The sequence below is a fragment of the Pseudorca crassidens genome, chromosome 1 (assembly GCF_039906515.1).
Source record: "Pseudorca crassidens isolate mPseCra1 chromosome 1, mPseCra1.hap1, whole genome shotgun sequence".
NCBI lineage: Eukaryota > Metazoa > Chordata > Mammalia > Artiodactyla > Delphinidae > Pseudorca > Pseudorca crassidens.
In genome coordinates this window covers 112,548,301-112,568,430 of record NC_090296.1, presented here as the reverse complement: position 1 = coordinate 112,568,430, position 20,130 = coordinate 112,548,301, and the positions used below count along the sequence as shown (strand labels likewise).

The 20,130-nt window shown below is 37.9% G+C and overlaps 1 protein-coding gene across 8 annotated transcripts in view; it reads left to right on the top strand.

Annotated features, from left to right (window-relative positions):
- Positions 1-20,130, top strand: part of CSNK1G1 (casein kinase 1 gamma 1) — a 146,305-nt gene that overhangs the window by 19,468 nt on the left and 106,707 nt on the right. The window contains exon 2 of one of the 8 annotated variants that reach the window (XM_067749950.1): positions 18,010-18,053. The exons of the other annotated variants lie outside the window; for them this stretch is intronic. The gene's annotated coding sequence lies outside the window, so the exon portion shown is untranslated. The remainder of the gene's footprint in view (positions 1-18,009; positions 18,054-20,130) is intronic. 8 annotated transcript variants of the gene reach the window in all.

Below are 20,130 nucleotides of genomic sequence, written 5' to 3'. Positions count from 1 at the left end.
CTTTGCACAGTGGAGGTAATCTGTTAATATTTAATGTCATAAAGGAACTATGGAATTCTGCTTCATGTGGTGGTATATTTATAAAACTAGAGTGGAGTGTTATATAGAACTGAAAGTACAGATTAATTTAATATGCATGTGGTGAATTCAGGGCTTGAAGGATGCACATCTGTTGAGAAAACAAATCATAGAACTATTCAGAGCTTCAGCATCTTTAAATATGTGTGCTTTGATTCTCTTTAACTGTTTTGAAACAGTCTTTAATGGATTTAGAAAAGGCTATTTGCTCTAAGGAAGCAACTCTGAAGCCATTATGATTCTATTAATCATTTTATTATTCTCCACAGCATTTTGATGCATTAGTATTTTTTTCCAATTTATTTATTGGGGAAGGAAGGAGTTAAATGACTCAGTAACAAAATGAGTTTGTTGCAGAGTATAAAAGAAGGAGTATAGTTTCCTGAATTGTATAGAGTAGAAATACTCAAAGCTTTGAATTCCAATTTGAATCCACAGTCAGTGAGGAAGTAAACACTGAGTTCCTACTGTGTATTATCACCATACTAGTATTGTAGTAATATAGAAATTAAAGATGTGATAATTGATCAAGTGTGAGAATGAATTTAAAATGAAAGAGAGTAACAGTTTGATATGTAACTAAGTGCAAACTTCATGATATAATCTGGTAACACTGTAGGAATTTAGGGGGAAGAAAATTTAGTGAGCGTTCATAATTCTGGTCAGAAGGAGATTGAAGGTCAAGTAGTGGATCTCAACTTTGCCTGCTTATTAGAATCACTTGGGGCAACTTGTCCCCAGGATCAGTTGAATCAGAATCTCAGGTGTGGGACATCCACAATTTTATTTGTTTTGTTTTGTTTGGGGGGCGGTGGGAAGGGGTGGCGTGCCACAGTTTGTGGGATCTTAGTTCCCTGGCCAGAGACTGAACCTGCGCCCTTGTCCTGACCACTGGACTGCCAGGGAATTCCCCCATCCATCGTTTTTAAAAGCTTTCCCAAGATGATTGTAATGTGCAGGCTTACAGGATGGTTATGATTTGGGCAAGCAAGAAAGTCTTTTGGGGCAGCAAAGTTAACTCAGGGAGGGAGAATTGGGCACAGCCTGTGAAACTAATGAAAGTCGTATGTACTGGTTAGGGAGTAGGAAGAACTAAGATTAAGGAAGCAGAAGGGGGTCATATTTTAAGCAGTACTTCTCACTTCTCAAAGTGTGGTTCCTCAACCAACAGCATCAGAATCACCTGGAAGTTTATTACAAAGCAAATTCTGAGGCTCTGCTCCAGACTTACTGAACTGGAAACTCTGGGGGTGGGTTCTAACAATGTGTTTTTAACAAGCAATCCAGATGATTCTGATGTACGCTAAAGTTTGAGAACAGCTGTTAACAGAGGATAATGAAAGGCAGAGAATGTTAGATTTGATGTCGTAATAAGTACAGACCCATTGAAGGTTTTTTAAGCTGGGGAGTAACAGGATGTATTTGTATGTACAAGGTAAATCTGTTTATGATGTGCAGAATCCTTTGGACTACTGAAAGAGGAATGAAGGAAGCCAGTTGAGGAGGTGCAGACATAATCTAGTGGATATAATCTAGCAGCAGGGAGGGTCTATTCTCGGGAAATATCATTGAAAACACAGAACAGTAATAATAGTGATGGCAGTTTGTTTAGTGTTCATATCATGGGAGTTTGCTAAATGCTTTGTATACATTATCTCATTCTCACAGCAAGCCACTGAGGTGTGGCTGTTATTCCCATTATACGGACAGGAAGTGAGGCAAAGAAAGGTTACCTCCAGCTTTCACACTGTTGATAAGTGGGAGACACAGATGTCAAGCTAAGTACTTCTACCTCAGAAGTCTCTTGAAGAAACAGCTCATAGTAACTAGAAACCAAGAGATAAGGAAGACTCAAAAGTTTCAGCCCTAGGTGACAGATAGCAAGGGGAAAGTGACTGTCAGAAGGGAAGTAGTGCTTACAGTGGGTACCAGGGCAAGTCATTTAGCCCATTTGAAACTATATTGTAAAAGTGACTGTGAGAAGTAATCAATGGAAATTTTTGTATTGTGCTCTTTAGGTAAAAAGTTTAAAGTAACTTGGGATAGCTGAGTTTCTGAGTTTTGTTTGGCCTTTTTGCTCATGGTGAGTGAGTTTAAAACCTCATCCATCTTTTTAAAAATATCCTTTAGATTTTAGAGTAGATAAGTCTTTAAGTCAATTATGCCTGAGAAGCTTTCTGTAATACCACTCTTCCCTCTCTAGAGAGATATTGTGATTTAGAAAAAGGTCAGGAACATCTTAAGACAGTTTAAGAACTATTTAAGTGCTATTTTGTTTTAGTTGGGAAGCAGTAAATAGTAAAATAACATGTTTGGGTAATTGTTTTCATAAGATGTTATCAGTTCTGTTCTATCACCCTCTTATTCATTGAGATAAAATTGACATAATATAAAATCAGCCACTTTAAAGCGCACAATTTGGTGGCATTTGCTACATTGACAGTATTGTGCAGCCATAACCTTTATCTAGTTTCAAAACATTTCATCATCCCCAAATGAAAAATCCCAAACCTGTTAAGCAGTTACTCCCCGTTCCTCTCTCTCCACAGCTCCTGGTAAACACTAATCTGCTTTCTATCTCTATGGATTTACCTATTTTGGGTATTTCATACAAATGGAATCATATAATATGTGACCTTTTGTGTCTGCTTCTTTCACTTAGCATAACGTTTTCTAGGCCTATCCATGTTGTAGCATGTATCAGAACTTCATTTCTTTTTATGGCTGGATGATATTCCATTGTATGGATATACCACATTTGTTTATTCATTCATCAGTTGATGGACATTTTTGGTGGTTTCTACCTTTTGGTTATTGTGAATAGTGCTCCTATGAATGTTGAGATACAAGTTTTTGTATGAATACCTGCTTTCAGTCCTTTGGGATATGTACCTAGGAATGGAATTGCTGGATCATATGGTAATCCTACTTTTTATTTTTGGAGGAACCACCACCTGTTTTACAGTGACTGCACCATTTTACATTCTCACCAACAATGTCCAAGGGTTCTAATTTCTCTGTATCCTCCGAAATTTGTTATTTATTTATTTACTAGTTTATTTAGGCCTTGCTGCTCAGCTTGCAGGATCTTAGCTCCCCGACTAGGGATTGAACCTGGGGCCACGTTGAACTGCCAGGGAATTCCCTATTTATTTATTTATTATTTTTTAATTTTCATTTTTTGGCTGTGCTGCAGCATTCGGGGATCTTAGTTCCCTCACAGGGATCGAACCCATGCCCCCTACGGTGGAAGCATGGAGTTTTAACCACTGGACCACCAGGGAAGTCCCCCCTACTTATTTTTTAATTATAGCCATCCTAATGGGTATAAGTGATATCTCATTATGTTTTTTTTAAAATAAATTTATTTATTTTTATTTTTGGCTGCGTTGGGTCTTCGTTGCTGCACATGGGCTTTCTCTAGTTGCAGCGAGCGGGGGCTACTCTTTGTTGTGGTGCGCGGGCTTCTCACTGGGTGGCTTCTCCTGTTACAGATCACAGGCTGTAGGCGTGCACGCTTCAGTAGTTGTGGCACTTGGGCTCAGTAGTTGTGGCTCGTGGGCTCTAGAGCGCAGGCTCGGTAGTTGAGGCGCAGGGGCTTAATTGCTCTGTGGCATGTGGGATCTTCCCAGACTAGGGCTCGAACCCATGTCCCCTGCATTGGCAGATGGATGCTTAACTACTGCGCCACCAGGGAAGCCCTCTCATTATGATTTTGATTTGCATTTCCTTAATGGCTAATGATGTTGAGTGTATTTTCTAGTGCCTATTGGACATTTGTGTATCTTTATTGGTGAAATGTCTATACAAGTCCTTTGCCAATTTTTTTTTTTGTAGAGAGTTTCCATTTTATTTGTTTATGATTGGTCAGATTTTACATTTTAAGTAATTATTCATTACTTAAATTATTCATTAAATAATTATTCATTAAATGGAACTCTCCTCCTCAATCTGTCATATTTCCTAAGTGATTAGTGCACAGATTCACATAATAGTTCCTTCTCTGCCTTTCCTTGCTTTAAAGAAAAATTGTAGTAAAATATGTGTAACATGAATTTCCCCATTTTAACCATTCTTAAGTGTACAGTTCTATGACATTAAGTACATTTACAATGTTGTGCAACCATCACCACTATCTCCAAACTTTTTTATTTTCCTTAACTGAAACGATGTTGAACACGTTTGAAACATCCGTTCAGGTCCTTGCTTTTACTTCTTTTGGGTACATATCCAGTAGTGGAATTGCTGGATCCAATGGTAATTCTATGTTTAGCTCTTTTTCTTTTTTTAAATTTATTTGGCTGCATTGGGTCTTAGTTGTGGCATGCGGGATCTTCGTTGTGGCATGCAGGATCTTTCATTGTGGTATGCAGGCTTCTCTAGTTGTAGTGCGCGGGCTTCTCTCTAGTTGTGGCCCGTGGGCTCCAGAGCTCGTAGGCTCAGTGGTTGGGGCACGAGGGCTCTCTAGTTGTGGTGTGTGGGCTCTAGGGCACTGGGCTCAGTTGGCATGTGAGGTCTTAGTTCCTTGACCAGGGATTGAACACAAGTCCCCTGCATTGGAAGGTGGATTCTTAACCACTGGACCACCAAGGAAGTCCCTATGTTTAGTTCTTTTGAGGACTCTACCTACTGTTTTCTACAACTGCTGAGGTTTTTCTTTTTTTTTGGCTGTGCCATGCCGCTTGCAGGATCTTAGTTCCCTGACCAGGGATCGAACCCATGCCCTAGGCAGTGAAAGTGCAGAGTACTAACCACTGGACCACCAGGGAATTCCCTGAGTTGTTTTAAATACATTCCTATAAGCAGTGCATAAGCAGGATTCCAGTTTCTCCACACCCTCACCAACACTTATTTTCCAGTGTTTGATTATAGCCATGCTGGTAGGTGTGATGAGGTGTCTTGTGGTTTTTGATTTGCATTTTCCCAATGACCAGTGATGTTAAACATCTTTTCGTGTGCTTATTAGCCATTTGTATATCTTCTAAGAGTTATATAGTTTTAGCTCTTGTATTTAGGTCTTATATTAGGAAGTGTGACAATTACATTCTCACCAGCAACTTTCAAGCATTCTAATTTCTCTACATCTTCACCAAAATTTGTTATAGTGTGTCTGTGTGTGTGTAATTATAGCCATCCTAGTGGGTATAAGTGGTATCTTGTTTTGTTTTTCAAGGCTTTCCAAGATTGGATTTTGGCTATTTGTTGTCCCTTGCAATTGCATATTAATTAAAAAATTTTAGTGGTTACTCTGTGGTTTGCTATAACTAATCTAAGCCTACTTCCAAATAACACTGTACTGTTTCGTGGTTTATGCAGGTACCTTGTAACAGGATATTCAGTTCCTCCCTCCTTTCCCTTAAAACATTTCTGTGATTCATTCACTTATCCATAAAGTGTAATCACTTAATACATTGTTACTATTATTATTTTGAACCTATACTTATCTATTAGATCAATTAAGAAAAAGAATTTTTGTTTTACCTTCATTTATTCCTCTCTAGTGCTCTTTATGTAGTTTTTGACCTGTGTCATCTTTCTTCTCTCTGAAGAACTTCTTTAGACATTTCTTGCAAGGCACATGTGCTGACGATAAATTCCCTGTTTTTGTTTGTCTGACAAATTCTTTACTTCTCCTCTACTGAAAGATAATTTTATTGGATCCAGAATTCTAGGTTTTTTTTTTAATACTTTAAATATTTCATCCTCTCCTTGCTTATAGAATTTATGAAAAAGAAATAATGTCTCCGACAACGGGCTTATACTCCTGGGCTTTTGCTTCCAGTAAGTTGGGATTTTCCCTGTCCTCCTCTCTCTCCAGTTTTCAGGGCAGTGATTTACCCTGTGATCTCAATTCTCTGATGGAGCTAAGAAGAGTTTTTGTTGTTTGGTTTTCTTGTGAGGACAGGAACAGTGACTTCCTTGCTCTTTACATGTCAGAGCAGAAAATGGTAATCTCTTTATGAATTTTAGGAACAGGTTTTCCTTTTCTGCAAAAATGGCCACTGGAATTTTTTTTAACATCTTTATTGGATTATAATTGTTTTACAACGTTGTGTTAGTTTTACTGTACAAGGAAGTGAATCAGCTATATGTATACATATATCCCCTCCCTCTTGAGACTCCCCCTCACCCTCCCCATGGCCAATGGAATTTTGACATGGATTGTATTGAATCTGTAGGTTGCTTTGAGTTGTAATCCTATCTTAACAATATTAAGTCTCCTAACCCTTGAGCAGTGGGATATCTTTTTATTTGTTTTGGTCTTCTTTAATTTCTTTCAGCAATTTTTTCCAGTTTTCAGTGTACAATTCTTATACCTCCTTAGATAAATTTATTCCTAAGTATATTTTTTGATGTTATTATAAATGGAATTGTTTTCTTAATTTCACTTTTAGATTGTTCATTGTGTGTAAGAATACAACTGATTTTTGTGCTGAATTTATTAACTCTAATAATTTGTGTGTGTCTATTCTTTTGGTTTTCCATATATAGGATAATATTATCTGTGAATAGAGATAATTTTATTCTTTCCAATTTGGATGGCTTTTTTTTTTTTTTTTTTTTTTTTTTTTTGCCTAACTGCTTTGGCTAGAACTTCCAGTACAATGTTGAATGGAAGTGTCAAACAACAGCATCTTCGTCTTGTTCCTATTCTCAAGGGGGGAAAGCTTTCAGTCTTTCACCATTGAGTTTGTTAACTGTGGGTTCTCAATAAAAGTCATTTTATCACGATGAAGGATTTCTCTTCTTTTTTTTTGGTTGCTTTGGGTCTTAGTTGTGGCGCGCGGGATCTTCATTGCATGCGCAGGATCTTGGTTGTGGCGCTCGGGCTTCTCTAGTTGTGACGCTTCTCTCCAGCTGTGGCACGCGGGTTCCAGAGCACGCAGGCTCAGTAACTGCAATGTGCGGGCTTAGTTGAGCTTAGTTGCTCTGCGGCATGTGGGATCTCAGTTCCCTGACCAGGGATCGAACCCGCGTCCCCTACATTGGAGGCGGATTCTTAGCCGCTGGACCACCAGGGAAGTCCCAAGGATTTCTTTTCTATTCCTAGTTTGAATATTTTTTATCATGGTAGAGTGTTGGATTTTGTCAAATGCTTTTTTTGCATCAATAGAGATGATCATATGGTTTTTCTCCTTCATTCTATTAATGTGGTATATTATATTGATAGGTCTTCATTATTGACCCACCTGGGGTAAATCTCAGTTTTTCATAATGTGTAATCCTCTTAATATGCTGTTGGATTAGATTTGCTAGTATTTTGTTGAGGATTTTTGCATCTGTATTTGTAAGGGATATTGGTTTATAATTTTCTTGAATGTTTTTACCTGGTTTTGGTATTGAGGTAATGCTGACATCACACAGTGAGTTAGGGAGGGTTCTGTCCTATTCTGGATTTTGGGAGAGTTTGGGAAGGATTGATGATTATTCTTTAAATGTTTGGTAGAATTTACCAGTGAAGCCATGTGGTCCTGGGCTTTTCTTCTGGGGGAAGTGTTTTGTTTGTTTTTTTTCTTACGTGCCGTGCCACGCAGCTTGTGGGATCTTAGTTCCCAGACCAGGGGCTGAACCCGGGCCCTCAGCAGTGAAAGCACAGAGTCTTAATCACTGGACCTCCAGGAAATTCCCTGGTGGAAGTTGATTGTTGATTCAGTTTCTTGCTGCAGATTTTCCTTTTCTTCAGGAGTCAGTTTTGGTACCTTGTCTATTTATAGGACCATGTACACTTCATCTAGGTTATCTTACTTTTTGGTGTATAGTTGTTTATAGTATTCACTTATAATCCTTTTCATTTTTAAGGTCCATAGAATTGTCCCCAGTTTCATCTCTGGATTTTTTTAGTAGTTTGAGTCTTTTCTTTCTTTTTTTTTCTTAGTTTAGCTAAAGGTTTTTAAATTTTGTTCATATTTTCAAAGAATCAGCTTCTGGTTTTGTTGATTCTATCTTTTTTTTTTTAATTCTCTTTTATCTCCAGTTTAGTCTTTATTATTTCATTGCATCTGTTTGCTTTGGATTTAGCTTGCTCTTCTTTTTCTGCTTCTTTAAGGTGTACACTTAGGATACCGATTTGGGGTCTTTCTTGTTTAATGTACGCATTTATACCTATAAATTTACTTCTTAGCACTGCTTTCTCTATATCACGTAAGTTTCGGTATGTTGTGTTTTCATTTTAATTTGTCTCAAGGCATTTTCTAATTTCCATTGTGATTTTTTTCTTTGAACCATTGGTTGTTTAAGAGTATGTTGTTTAAGTACGGAGATTCCTTATAAAACTAAAAATAGAGCTACCATATGATGCTGCAATCCCACTCCTGGGCATATATCTGTAGAAAACCATAATTTGAAAAGATGCATGCACCCTAATGTTCACTGCAGCATTATTTACTGTAGCCAAAACATGGAAGCCACCTAAATGTCCGTCAACATATGAATGGATAAAGAAGATTTGGTGTATATATATAAAAAACATTTATTATATATATATATATTATATATATATATACACTCATGCAATGGAATATTAGTCAGCCATTTGTAAGAATGAAATAATTCCATTTGCAGCAACATGGATGGACCTAGAGATTATCATACTAAGTGCATAAGCCAGACAGAGAAAGACAAATATCCTATGATAATCACTTATATGTGGACTCTTAAAAAAAAATACAAATGGACTTATATACATAACAAATACCCACAGACATAGAAAACAAACTTATGGTTACCAAAAGGGTAAGGGGGAGAGGGATAAATTAGGAGTTTGGGATTAACATATAAGCACTACTATATATAATATAGATAACCAACAAGGACCTACTGTATAGCACAGAGAACTATACTCAGTATTTTGTAATAACTTATGAGGGAAAAGAATCTGAAAAAGTATATATATATATATACAGATATATAACTGAATCACTTCGCTATACATCGGAAACTAACACAACATTGTAAATCAAATGTACTTCAATAAGAAAATTAAATTAAATTTTAAAAAAAGAAAGAGTATGTTCACTTTTTACATATTTGTGAATTTTCTAGTTTTTCTTCTGTTAATATCTACTTTCATTCTGTTATCATAAAAAATACTTCGTATGATTTCAGTCTTTTAAAATTTATGGGGACTTCCCTGGTGGTCCAGTGGTAAAGAATTCGCCTTACCATGCAGGGGACATGGGTTCGATCCTTGGTCAGGGAACTAAGATCCCACATGCTGTGGCACAACTAAGCTCATGCACCACAACTACTGAGCTCACATGTCTCAACTAGAGAGCCTGCATGCCACAAACTACAAGCCCACGCCCTCTGGAGCCTGCACGCCACAACTAGAGAAGAGAAAGCCCGTGTGCCGCGACCAAGAGCCCACGCACCACAATGAAAGATCCCACGTACCTCAATGAAGATCCCGCATGCTGCAACTGAGACCTAACGCAGCCAAAAATAAATAAGCAAATAATAAATAAATCTTTAAATAAAATAAAATTAAATTTAAATAAAATAAATAAAATAAAATTTATGGAGACTTGTGGCCTAACATCTCTCCTGGAGAATGTTCCATGTACACTTGAGAAAAATACGTATTCCGCTGTTTGTTCAGTGGGATGTTCTGTATATGTCTGTCAGGACTAGTTGGTTTATACTGCTGTGCAAATACTCTGTTTCCTTATTGATCTGTTGTCTGCTTGTTTTTTCATTATTGAAAGTGAAGTTTTGAACTCTGTTATTGTAAAAGTGTCAATTTCTCTCTCCAGTTCTATCAGGTTTTGCTTCATATTATTTTGTGACTTTGTTATTAGGTGTGTTTATGTTTGTAATTGCTATGTCATCTTGATGGATTGACCCTTTTGTCATTGTAACAATTTGTCTTTTGTAACACTTTGTCTTAAACTCTTATTTTGTGTGATGTTAGTATAGCCACCCTATTCCTCTTTTGGGTACTATTTGCATGGACTGCCTTTTTTCATCCTTTTACTTTTAAGCTATTGTATCTTTTTGATATAAATTAAGTGTGTAGATAGCATTTAGTTGGATTGGTTTTAATCTATTATACCAGTCTCTGCTATTTAATTGGAGAATTTAATTCATTTACATTTAAAGTAACTTATAAGTTGGGACTTGGTTCTGCTATTTACCTATTTGTTTTCTATTTGTCTTATATCTTTTTTGTTTCTCAGTTCCTTCATCACTGCCTTCTTTTGTGATTACAGTCATCCCTCAGTGTCTGCAGGTGATTGGTTCTAGGACCTGCCTTTGATTTATCAAAATCAGCAGATGCTCAAGTCCTTCAGTCAGACCTCCATATCCGCAGTTCTGCATCTGCAGATTCAACCAGCCATGGATTGTATAGTACTGTGTGTATGTGGTGAAAAAAATCCATGTATAAATGGACCTGTGCAGTTCAAACCTGTGTTTAAGGGTCAACTGTAGTTGATTTTGTCTAGTGTACTGTTGTTTTCTCTTTTTGTTTCTTTTTCTGTATATTTTGAAGTTATTTTCTTCGTGTTACTCTGGGGATTACAATTAACATCTTAACGTGATGCCAATCAAGTTTTAACTAATAGCAGCCTAGTTTTAGTAGTATACAAAAACTTTGCTCCTATACAGCTCTGTTCTCCCTGCACCCTATTTTGTTATTGTTAGTGTATCTTTATACCTTGTGTTCCTATTTACATAGATGTTTCGTTTTTTTTTTTTTTTTTTTTTTTGCGGTACGCGGGCCTCTCACCGTTGTGGCCTCTCCCGTTGTGGAGCACAGGCTCCGGACGCGTAGGCTCAGTGGCCATGGCTCACGGGCCCAGCAGCTCTGCAGCATTTGGGATCTTCCCGGACCAGGGCACGAACCCGTGTCCCCTGCATTAGCAGGCTGACTCTCAACCACTGCGCCACCAGGGAAACCGTAGTTTTAAACATATAGTTATTATGCTTTCTTATTTGAAATCATGTAAGCCAGAAAAAGAGGAGGTACAAGTTATTAATGCAATAATACTGGCTTGTATATGTACTTATGTAGCTATCTTTACTCTTTTATTTTTTAATTATTTTATTTATTTTTGGATGCATTGGGTCTTCGTTGTCACATGCAAACTTTCTCTAGTTGCAGTGAGTGGGAGCTACTCTTCGTTGCAGTACACAGGCTTCTCATTGTGGTGCCTTCTCTTCTTGCAGAGCATGGGCTCTAGGCGCGCAGGCTTCAGTAGTTGTGGGTCATGGGCTCCAGAGTGCAGGCTGAGTAGTTGTGGTGCACGGGCTTAGTTGCTCCGTGGCATGTGACATCTTCCTGGATCAGGGATTGAACCCATGTCCCCTGCATTGGCAGGCGGATTCTTAACCACCACGCCACCAGGGAAGTCCCAGCTATCTTTACTCTTGTTCTTTATTTCTTTGTATGACTTTGAATTACTATCCGGTGTCCTCTAATTTCAATCTAAAGAACTCTCTTTCAGAGTCCTTATAGAGCAGGTGTACTAGTCACAAACACCCTCAGGTTTTGTTTATCTGGGAATGTCTTAGTTTTTCTTTCATTTTTGAAGAAAAATTTTGCTGGATGTAGAATTCTTGGTTGAGAAATTGGCTGTTAATCTTATGTAGGATCACTTGTAGGTGATAAGTCCCTTCTGTCTTGCTGCTTTCAGGGTTCTTTGTGTCTCATTAGATTGACTATAATGTGTCCTGGTGTTGATCTCTTTTAGTTCGTGCTGTTTGGAGTTAGTTGAGCTGCTTGGACATGAAGATTCATGTTCATAAACTTTGGGAAGTTTGTAGCCATTATTTCTTCAAATATAATTTCTCTTTCTCTCCTCTCCCTCTGAGACTCCCATTATCCATAATGGTGGTATGCTGGATGGTGTTCTGCAGATTCCTTAGGCTCTGTTCATTTTTCTTCACTCATTTCCTGTTCCTCAGACTGAATAATTTGAATTCACTTACCTTCAGGTTTGTTGATTCCTTGTTTTTTCGTGCTCAAATCTGCTGTTGAACCCATTTAGTTAACTTTTTTTTTTTCGCGGCATGCGGGCCTCTCACTGCCGTGGCCTCTCCCGCCGCGGAGCACAGGCCCCGGAGTCGCAGGCCCAGTGGCCATGGCCCATGGGCTCAGCCGCTCCGCGGCATGTGGGATCCCCCCAGACCGGGGCACAAACCCGCGTCCCCCGCACCGGCAGGTGGACTCCCAACCACTGCGCCAGCAGGGAAGCCCCTTTTTTTTTTCTTAATCTATTTTTGGCTGCGTTGGGTCTTCATTGCTGTGCGTGGGCTTTCTCTAGTTGCAGAGAGCAGGGGTTACTCTTCATTGTGGTGCAGGGGCTTCTCATTGTGGTGGCTTCTCTTGTTGCGGAGCATGGGCTCTATAGTTTTTTTTTTATTTTTTATTTTTTGTGGTACGCGGGCCTCTCACTGTTGTGGTCTCTCCCGTTGCAGAGCACAGGCTCCGGATGCGCAGGCTCAGCGGCCATGGGTCACGGGCCCAACCGCTCCGCGGCATGTGGGATCTTCCTGGACTGCGGCACGAACCAGTGTCCCCTGCATCGGCAGGCGGGCTCTCAACCACTGTGCCACCAGGGAAGCCCTATAGTTAATTTTTAATTTCAGTTACTATATTATTTAGCTCCAAAAGTTCAATTTAATTTCTTCTTTTGCTTTAATTTTTTTATTGAAGTACAGTTGATTTACAATGTTGTGTTAATTTCTGCTGTACAGCAAAGTGATTCAGTTATACATACGTATATGTTCTTTTGTTTTTTTGATAGATCTTTACTGGAGTATAATTGCTTCACAATACTGTGTTAGTTTCTGTTGTACACCAAAGTGAATCAGCCGTATGAATACATATATCCCCATATGCCCTCCCTCTGGAGCCTCCCTCCCATCCTTCCTGTCCCACCTCTCTAGGTCATCACAAAGCACCAAGCTGATCTCCCTGTGCTATGCTGCTGCTTCCCACTAGCTAACTATTTTACATTCAGTAGTGTATATATGTCAATGCTACTCTCACTTCACTCCAGCTTCCCCCTCCCACCCCATGTCCTCTAGTCCATTCTCTATGTCTACATCTTTATTCCTGCCCTGCAGCTAGGTTCATCAGTACCATTTTTTTTTAAGATTCCATATATGTGCATTCCCATACGGTATTTGTTTTTCTCTTTCTGACTTACTTCACTCTGTATGACAGACTCTAGGTCCATCCACCTCACTACAAATAACTCAATTTCATTTTTTTATGGCTGAGTAATATTCCATTGTATATATGTGCCACATCTTCTTTACCCATTCATCTGTTGATGGACATTTAGGTTGGTTCCATGTCCTGGCTACTGTAAATAGTGCTGCAATGAACATTGTGGTACATGACTCATTTTGAATTATGGTTTTCTCAGGGTACATGCCCAGTAGTGGGATTGCTGGGTCATATGATAGTTCTATTTTTAGTTTTTTAAGGAACTGCCATACTGTTTTCCATAGTGGTTGTGTTAATTTACATTCCCACCAACAGTGCAGAAGGGTTCACTTTTCACCACACCCTTTCCAGCATTTATTGTTTCTAGATTTTTTGATAGTGGCCATCCTGATTGGCATGAGGTGATACCTCATTGTAGTTTTGAGTTGCTTTTCTCTAATAATTAGTGATGTTGAACATCTTTACATGATGTGCCTCTTGGCCATCCGTATGTCTTCCTTGGTGAAATGTCTGTTTAGGTCTTCTGCCCATTTTTTAACTGGATTGTTTGTTTTGTTGATATTGACCTCCATGAGCTGTTTGTATATTTTGGAGATTAATCCTTTGTTGTTTCATTTGCAAGTATTTTCTCCCATTTTGAGGGTTGTCTTTTTGTCTCCTTTATGAGTTCTTTTGCTGTGCAAAAGCTTTTAAGTTTAATTAAGTCTCAGTTGTTTATTTTTGTTTTTATTTCCATTACTCTAGGAGGTGGGTCAAAAAGATCTTGCTGTGGTTTATGTCAAAGAGTAGTTTTCCTATGTTTTCCTCTAAGAGTTTTATAGTGTCTGGTCTTACATTTAGGTCTTTAATCCATTTAGAGTTTATTTTTGTGTATGGTGTTATGTAGTGTTCTAATTTCATTCTTTTACATGTAGCTGTCCACTTTTCCCAGCACCACTTATTGAAGAAGCTGTTTGTTCTCCACTGTATGTCTTACCTCTTTTGTCATAAATTAGGTGCCCATATGTGTGTGGGTTTTTCTCTGGGCATTCTATCCTGTACCATTGATCTATATTTCTGTTTTTGTGCCACTACCATACTATCTTGATTACTGTGGTATAGTTTGAAGTCAGGGAGCCTGATTCCTCCAACTCTGTTTTTCTTTCTCAAGGTTGCTTTGGCTATTCGGGGTCTTTTGTGTTTCCATATGAATTGTAAAATTTTTTGTTCTAATTCTGTGAAGAATGCCATTGGTACTTTGATAGGGATTGCATTGAATCTGTAGATTTCTTTGGGTAGTGCAGTCATTTTCACAGTATTGTTTCTTCCAGTTCAAGAACATGGTATATTTCTCCATCTGTTTATGTCATCTTTGATTTCTTTCAGCAGTGCTTTAAAGTTTTCTGAGTACAAGTCTTTCACCTACTTAGGCAGGTTTATTTCTACGTATTTTATTCTTTTTGTTTCAGTGGTAAATGGGAGTGCTTCCTTAACTTCTCTTTCTGATTTTTCGTTGTTGGTGTATAGGAATGTCAAAGATTTCTGTGCATTAATTTTGTATCCTGCAACCTTACCAAATTCATTAATTAGTTCTAGTAGTTTTCTGGTGGCATCTTTAGGATTTTCTATGTATAATATCATGTCATCTGCAAACAGTGACAGTTTTACTTTTTCTTTTCCAATTTGTATTCCTTTTATTTCTTTTTCTTCTCTGATTGCCGTGGCTAGGACTTCCAAAACTATGTTGAATAATAGTGGTGAGAGTGGACATCCTTGTCTTCTTTCTGATCTTAGTGGAAATGCTTTCAGTTTTTCACCATTGAGTATGATGCTTGCTGTGGGTTTGTCATATATGGCCTTTAAATTATGTTGAGGTAGCTTCCCTCTATGCTCATTTTCTGGAGAGTTTTTAATCATAAATGGATGTTGAATTTTGTCAAAAGCCTTTTCTGCATCTACTGAGATGATCATATGGTTTTTAATCCTTAATTTGTTAATGTGGTGTATCACATTGATAGATTTGCGTATACTGAAGAATCCTTGCATCCCCTTGATAAATCCCGCTTGATTGTGGTGTATCCTTTTAATGTGCGGTTGCATTCTGTTTGCTAGTGTTTTGTTCAGGATTTTTGCATCTATGTTCATCATTGATATTGGTCTGTAATTTTCTTTTTTTGTGATATCTTTGTCTGGTTTTGGTATCAGGGTGATGGTTGGTTCATAGAATGAATTTGGGAGTGTTTCTCCCTCTGCAGTTTTTTGGAAGAGTTTGAGAAGGATGGGTGTTAGCTCTTCTCTAAATGTTTGGTAGAATTCGCCTGTGAAGCCATCTTGTCCTGGACTTTTGTTGGAAGATAATTTTTTTTTTTTTTTTTTTTTTTTGGTGGTACGCGGGCCTCTCACTGTTGTGGCCTCTCCCATTGCGGAGCACAGGCTCCAGACGCACAGGCTCAGCAGCCATGGCTCACGGGCCTAGCCGCTCCGCGGCATGTGGGATCTTCCTGGACCGGGGCACGAACCTGTGTCCCCTGCATTGGCAGACTGACTCTCAATCACTGTGCCACCAGGGAAGCCCTTGTTGGAAGATTTTTAATTATGGTTTCAATTTCATTACTTGTAATAGGTCTGTTTATATATTTTTTTCTTCCTGGTTCAGTCTTGGAAGGTTATACCTTTCCAAAATTTTGTCCAATTCTTCATGGTTGTCCATTTTATTGGCATATAGTTGTTTATAGTAGTCTCATAATCCTTTGTATTTCTTCAATGTCAGTTGTGATTTCTCCTTTTTCATTTCTAATTTTATTTATTTGCGTCCTCTCCCTTTTTTTCTTGTTGAGTCTGGCTAAGCATTTATCAATTTGGTTTATCTTCTCAAAGAACCAGGTTTTAGTTTTATTGATCTTTGCTATCGTTTTCTTTGTTTCTATTTCATTTATTTCTGCTCTGATCTTTATGATTTCTTTCCTTCTACTGACTTTGGGTTTTCTTTGTTCTTTTCTCTCTAATTGTTTTAAGTGTATGGTTAGATTGTTTATGTGAGATTTTTCTTTTTTCTCGAGGTGAGATTGAATTGCTATAAACTTCCCTCTTAGAACTGCTTTTGCTGCATCCCGTAGGTTTTGGGTTGTCGTGTCTTCATTGTCATTTTTTTCTATGTTTTTTCTTTTTTAGTGGTACATGGGCCTCTCACTGTTGTGGCCTCTCCCGTTGTGGAGCACAGGCTCTGGTCGTGCAGGCTTAGCGGCCATAGCTTATGGGCCCAGCCACTCCGCAGCATGTGGGATCTTCCCGGACCAGGGCACGAACCTGTGTCCCCTGCATCAGCAGGCGGACTCTCAACCACTGCGCCACCAGGGAAGCCCCTGTCATATTTTAAAAATACCTTTTCTTTAATTCAGGCATGCCTAGAGTGGTAGAAACTACTAGAATTAGGCTTTTTAAGAAACTTGCTGGTATGACTCTAAAAATCCAAATACATATGCATTGTAACATTAACATGTTTAATGAGATCTAAGTGATTGCTGAATAGTTTATTCCCCAGAAAAACAAACATCTGCTTACTGCATTTATATAATTTTATATAATATAAACATATAGTTTATCTTTTACTGCTGTCCTTAGAAGCCATTTTTTTAAAATAAGGTTAAAGTATAACATAATTGTTACCTTGGGTGTTCCATTTCACCTGGTTCTTGAGCTAACTTTTTCATACGTTATTTGCTAGTAACTGTAAATAAACCATTTAATATCCTTGTGAAATGGAAATTCTAAGTAGCCTATGTCTTAACACTAATGAATTTAAATGAAATAATACCAGCTTCTTGCTAGATGAATTCTAGGAGTTCTTAGGGTTATTTAGGGTTCTCCTTACTTTTACATATTATTTTGTATAAATATTAGGTTATGTTGCTAGGAATCTGTCTTCTATTATTCAAGATCATAATTATTACTCAGTACTTATTAAGTACCAATTATATGCAAGAAACTAAAAGAGATGTGACAAGATCCCTAACTTCAAGGGCTTATAATCCAATTGAATATTAGAATACATATCAATATAATCTGATATATGGTAAGTAGCAAATGGTGGTATAGATAGTGGTGCTCCAAGCATTAATGATGAATTGATTATAAAAGGTTTCACAAAGGATGTAAGATATGAGTCAGGCCTTAAATAAGACAAGACTTAAGAGACCATTTTAGGTGTAAGAGCTAAGGGTGGATGTTCCTTTGCTTTATGTAGTAGCTTTAATACATGAATTTATTTAGGGAGTTGATATTGAAGGGACTCAAGTGACAAGCTAAAGAGTTTGTAATTGGGAAGTAGGAAATAGTTTTGAGCAGCGAGTGGTGAAAAAGAAATAGGATTTTAAAAAATTTAATCATTCAATTTGATTTCTCTAATGAGAGGTGCCACATAAAGTAGTATTGAATATATTTCATCTTTCATAGTTACAAATTAAATTGTGCTAATGTCTCATGAATAGATTACAACATTGATAAGTGTGTTTACCATGTTTGTGGGACGTAAAATGATTGTTCTAATCTACAAGCAGATGTTTAAAAAAAAGAAACATCCTTTTCCCAGCTGAATACGGTTGTTGGCTTTCGGCAGTTTTCTAACCTGGCAAGTACTACTGTATGTTTTTTGAATACATACATGCAAGTATACTTGGATATGAGGGCTGTGAGTGATTACTGAACCTGATGTTACGTGAGTCTAAGTGCAATGGAGAAAGCTAATGACAAACATTATAAAAATAATTTCCTTTTGTTAGGAAAGAAGTGAACACAATGAAAAATATGAAGAGCAATAGACAAGGTAGTACAGATTTTCAAATCTTATAAATAAGACTGTTATACTAATGATAACTGATGAAACTTTAGGAGTTAGTTCAATGCTCAAAATTGTCTGGATAGGCTAAGACACCCTTTACCTGTTCTCAAAAAAATATATGATATAAAGGAAGAAAGTATAGCCTGACAGTTTATCATCTATAGACACACGACCACCTGTTAAGATGGACTATCTAAATAAAACATCTTAAATTTCATTTCTTTCTTTTTTTTTTTTGAAGGGGGGGTGTGCACTGCGTGTATTGTGGGATCTTAGTTCCCTGACCAGGGATTGAACCCGCACCCTTGGCAGTGAAAGCGTGGAGTCCCAACCACTGGACAGCCAGAGAATTCCCTACTTCTCTTTCTTTACTCACATTGTTTGAGGGACTTTGGGTAGACAACAAAGATAATTGAAGGATATTAGATGAAATTATAATAAGAGAAAGAGTGAGGAGAAATATAAATTCATAATGTTGTTCATGTAGGAAATCCAGTAATTACTGACCTATTCTTACCACCCTGAGTTTTTACTTTAACAGAATATACATTTTGAATGTAGATGTATAATTTCCTGAATTCAGGGAAATGTATTTTATTTTTTTAAATTTTTTTATTTTTAAATAAATGTATTTATTTTTGTCTGCGTTGGGTCTTTGTTTCTGTGCGAGGGCTTTCTCCAGTTGTGGCGAGCGGAGGCCACTCTTCATCATGGTGCGCGGGCCTCTCACTGTCACGGCCTCTCCCGTTATGGAGCACAGGCTCCAGACGCGCAGGCTCAGTAGTTGTGGCTCACGGGCTTAGTTGCTCCGCGGCATGTGGGATCTTCCCAGACCAGGGCTCGAACCCGTGTCCCCTGCATTGGCAGGCAGATTCTTAACCACTGCGCCACCAGGGAAGCCCACAGGGAAATGTATTTTAATGATGATTAGCTTTACGGAAGCCTAAAGTCATTATGCAGTTTTAATAATGCAAAGAAAGCAGACAGAAAAGATGAAAATAAACAGTTAACTACTATAATGAAGTAAACAGAGTATGTTCTTGGATTATGTGCCCATTTGTACATTCAGCTCACACGTATGTGCCTGTTCCTGTACTAGGGAATTAAAGGTGTCCATAAGAAGCTTACAGTCTGCACATATTTGCTTTCTTGTATACACGCAATAGTAACCAAGCAGTTCTAATTCTCTTCTTCCTTAAAATTTTAAGGGAAATCGTCAGTGAAAGTGAAACAAAAGTATGGTTTAGTCTGTGATTGGTGGTAACAGAATATTTTTTTGTTAAGGATACTCACCTAGATTATCAAAAATATCATCAAAATTATCTCATTGTAAACTTTGTCTTGGGCTTAGTCCTAAATTGAGAAACTGGAGAATTCTGGTAGGGATGAGTTTTGTTTAAGATTTTTTGTTCTTCAGATTTATTCTCACTTTGGGGTTGTGCAAAGGACCTGCTTCAGGCACTCTGTCATTGTGTACTCAGCCCACAGTGAAAACTAGACCAAAAGTTGAGCTTTCCCAACCTTTAGTCTAGTACTACTTTGTACCACTAGGGTTTTGGAAAGGCCTTCATAGAAGTAGTCTGTGTCAATCCGTAACTTGTTTTGGATTTCGTGATTGCTGTCAGTGCTTTATAAATGGTGGGGATGGAGGAGGGGGACAGTGAGTAGTGAGTAGCTTGTTTCTGATAGGTTCTGTCCAAATTGAGGGGAAGAGCTTTTAATTGGCCTCAGTTTATTTAACTTGGCTGAACCCCACCATATCTTTGTTAGCCAGTGATGAAAAAGCCAACAAATAGCTTTCTTTTAAGTCATATGTACAACACTAGAAGAAAGCATTTTATGTTAAAGGGTTCTGTGTTCCATTAGCTGCCCTGGTCTGTAGCCTACTGAGCCTATGTTACCAGATGAATTACTAGTCCAGATGGCTAAACTGTTGGAGGATGTAAAACCAAAATCCATTTCAGGAAGCTGTCCACTTTGCTCAGTTTTGGATAGAGTCCATTCTAATTAGTGGTAACTCTTAATTTGTTTTAAAATATAATTTTTAACTGTATGCTTTCTT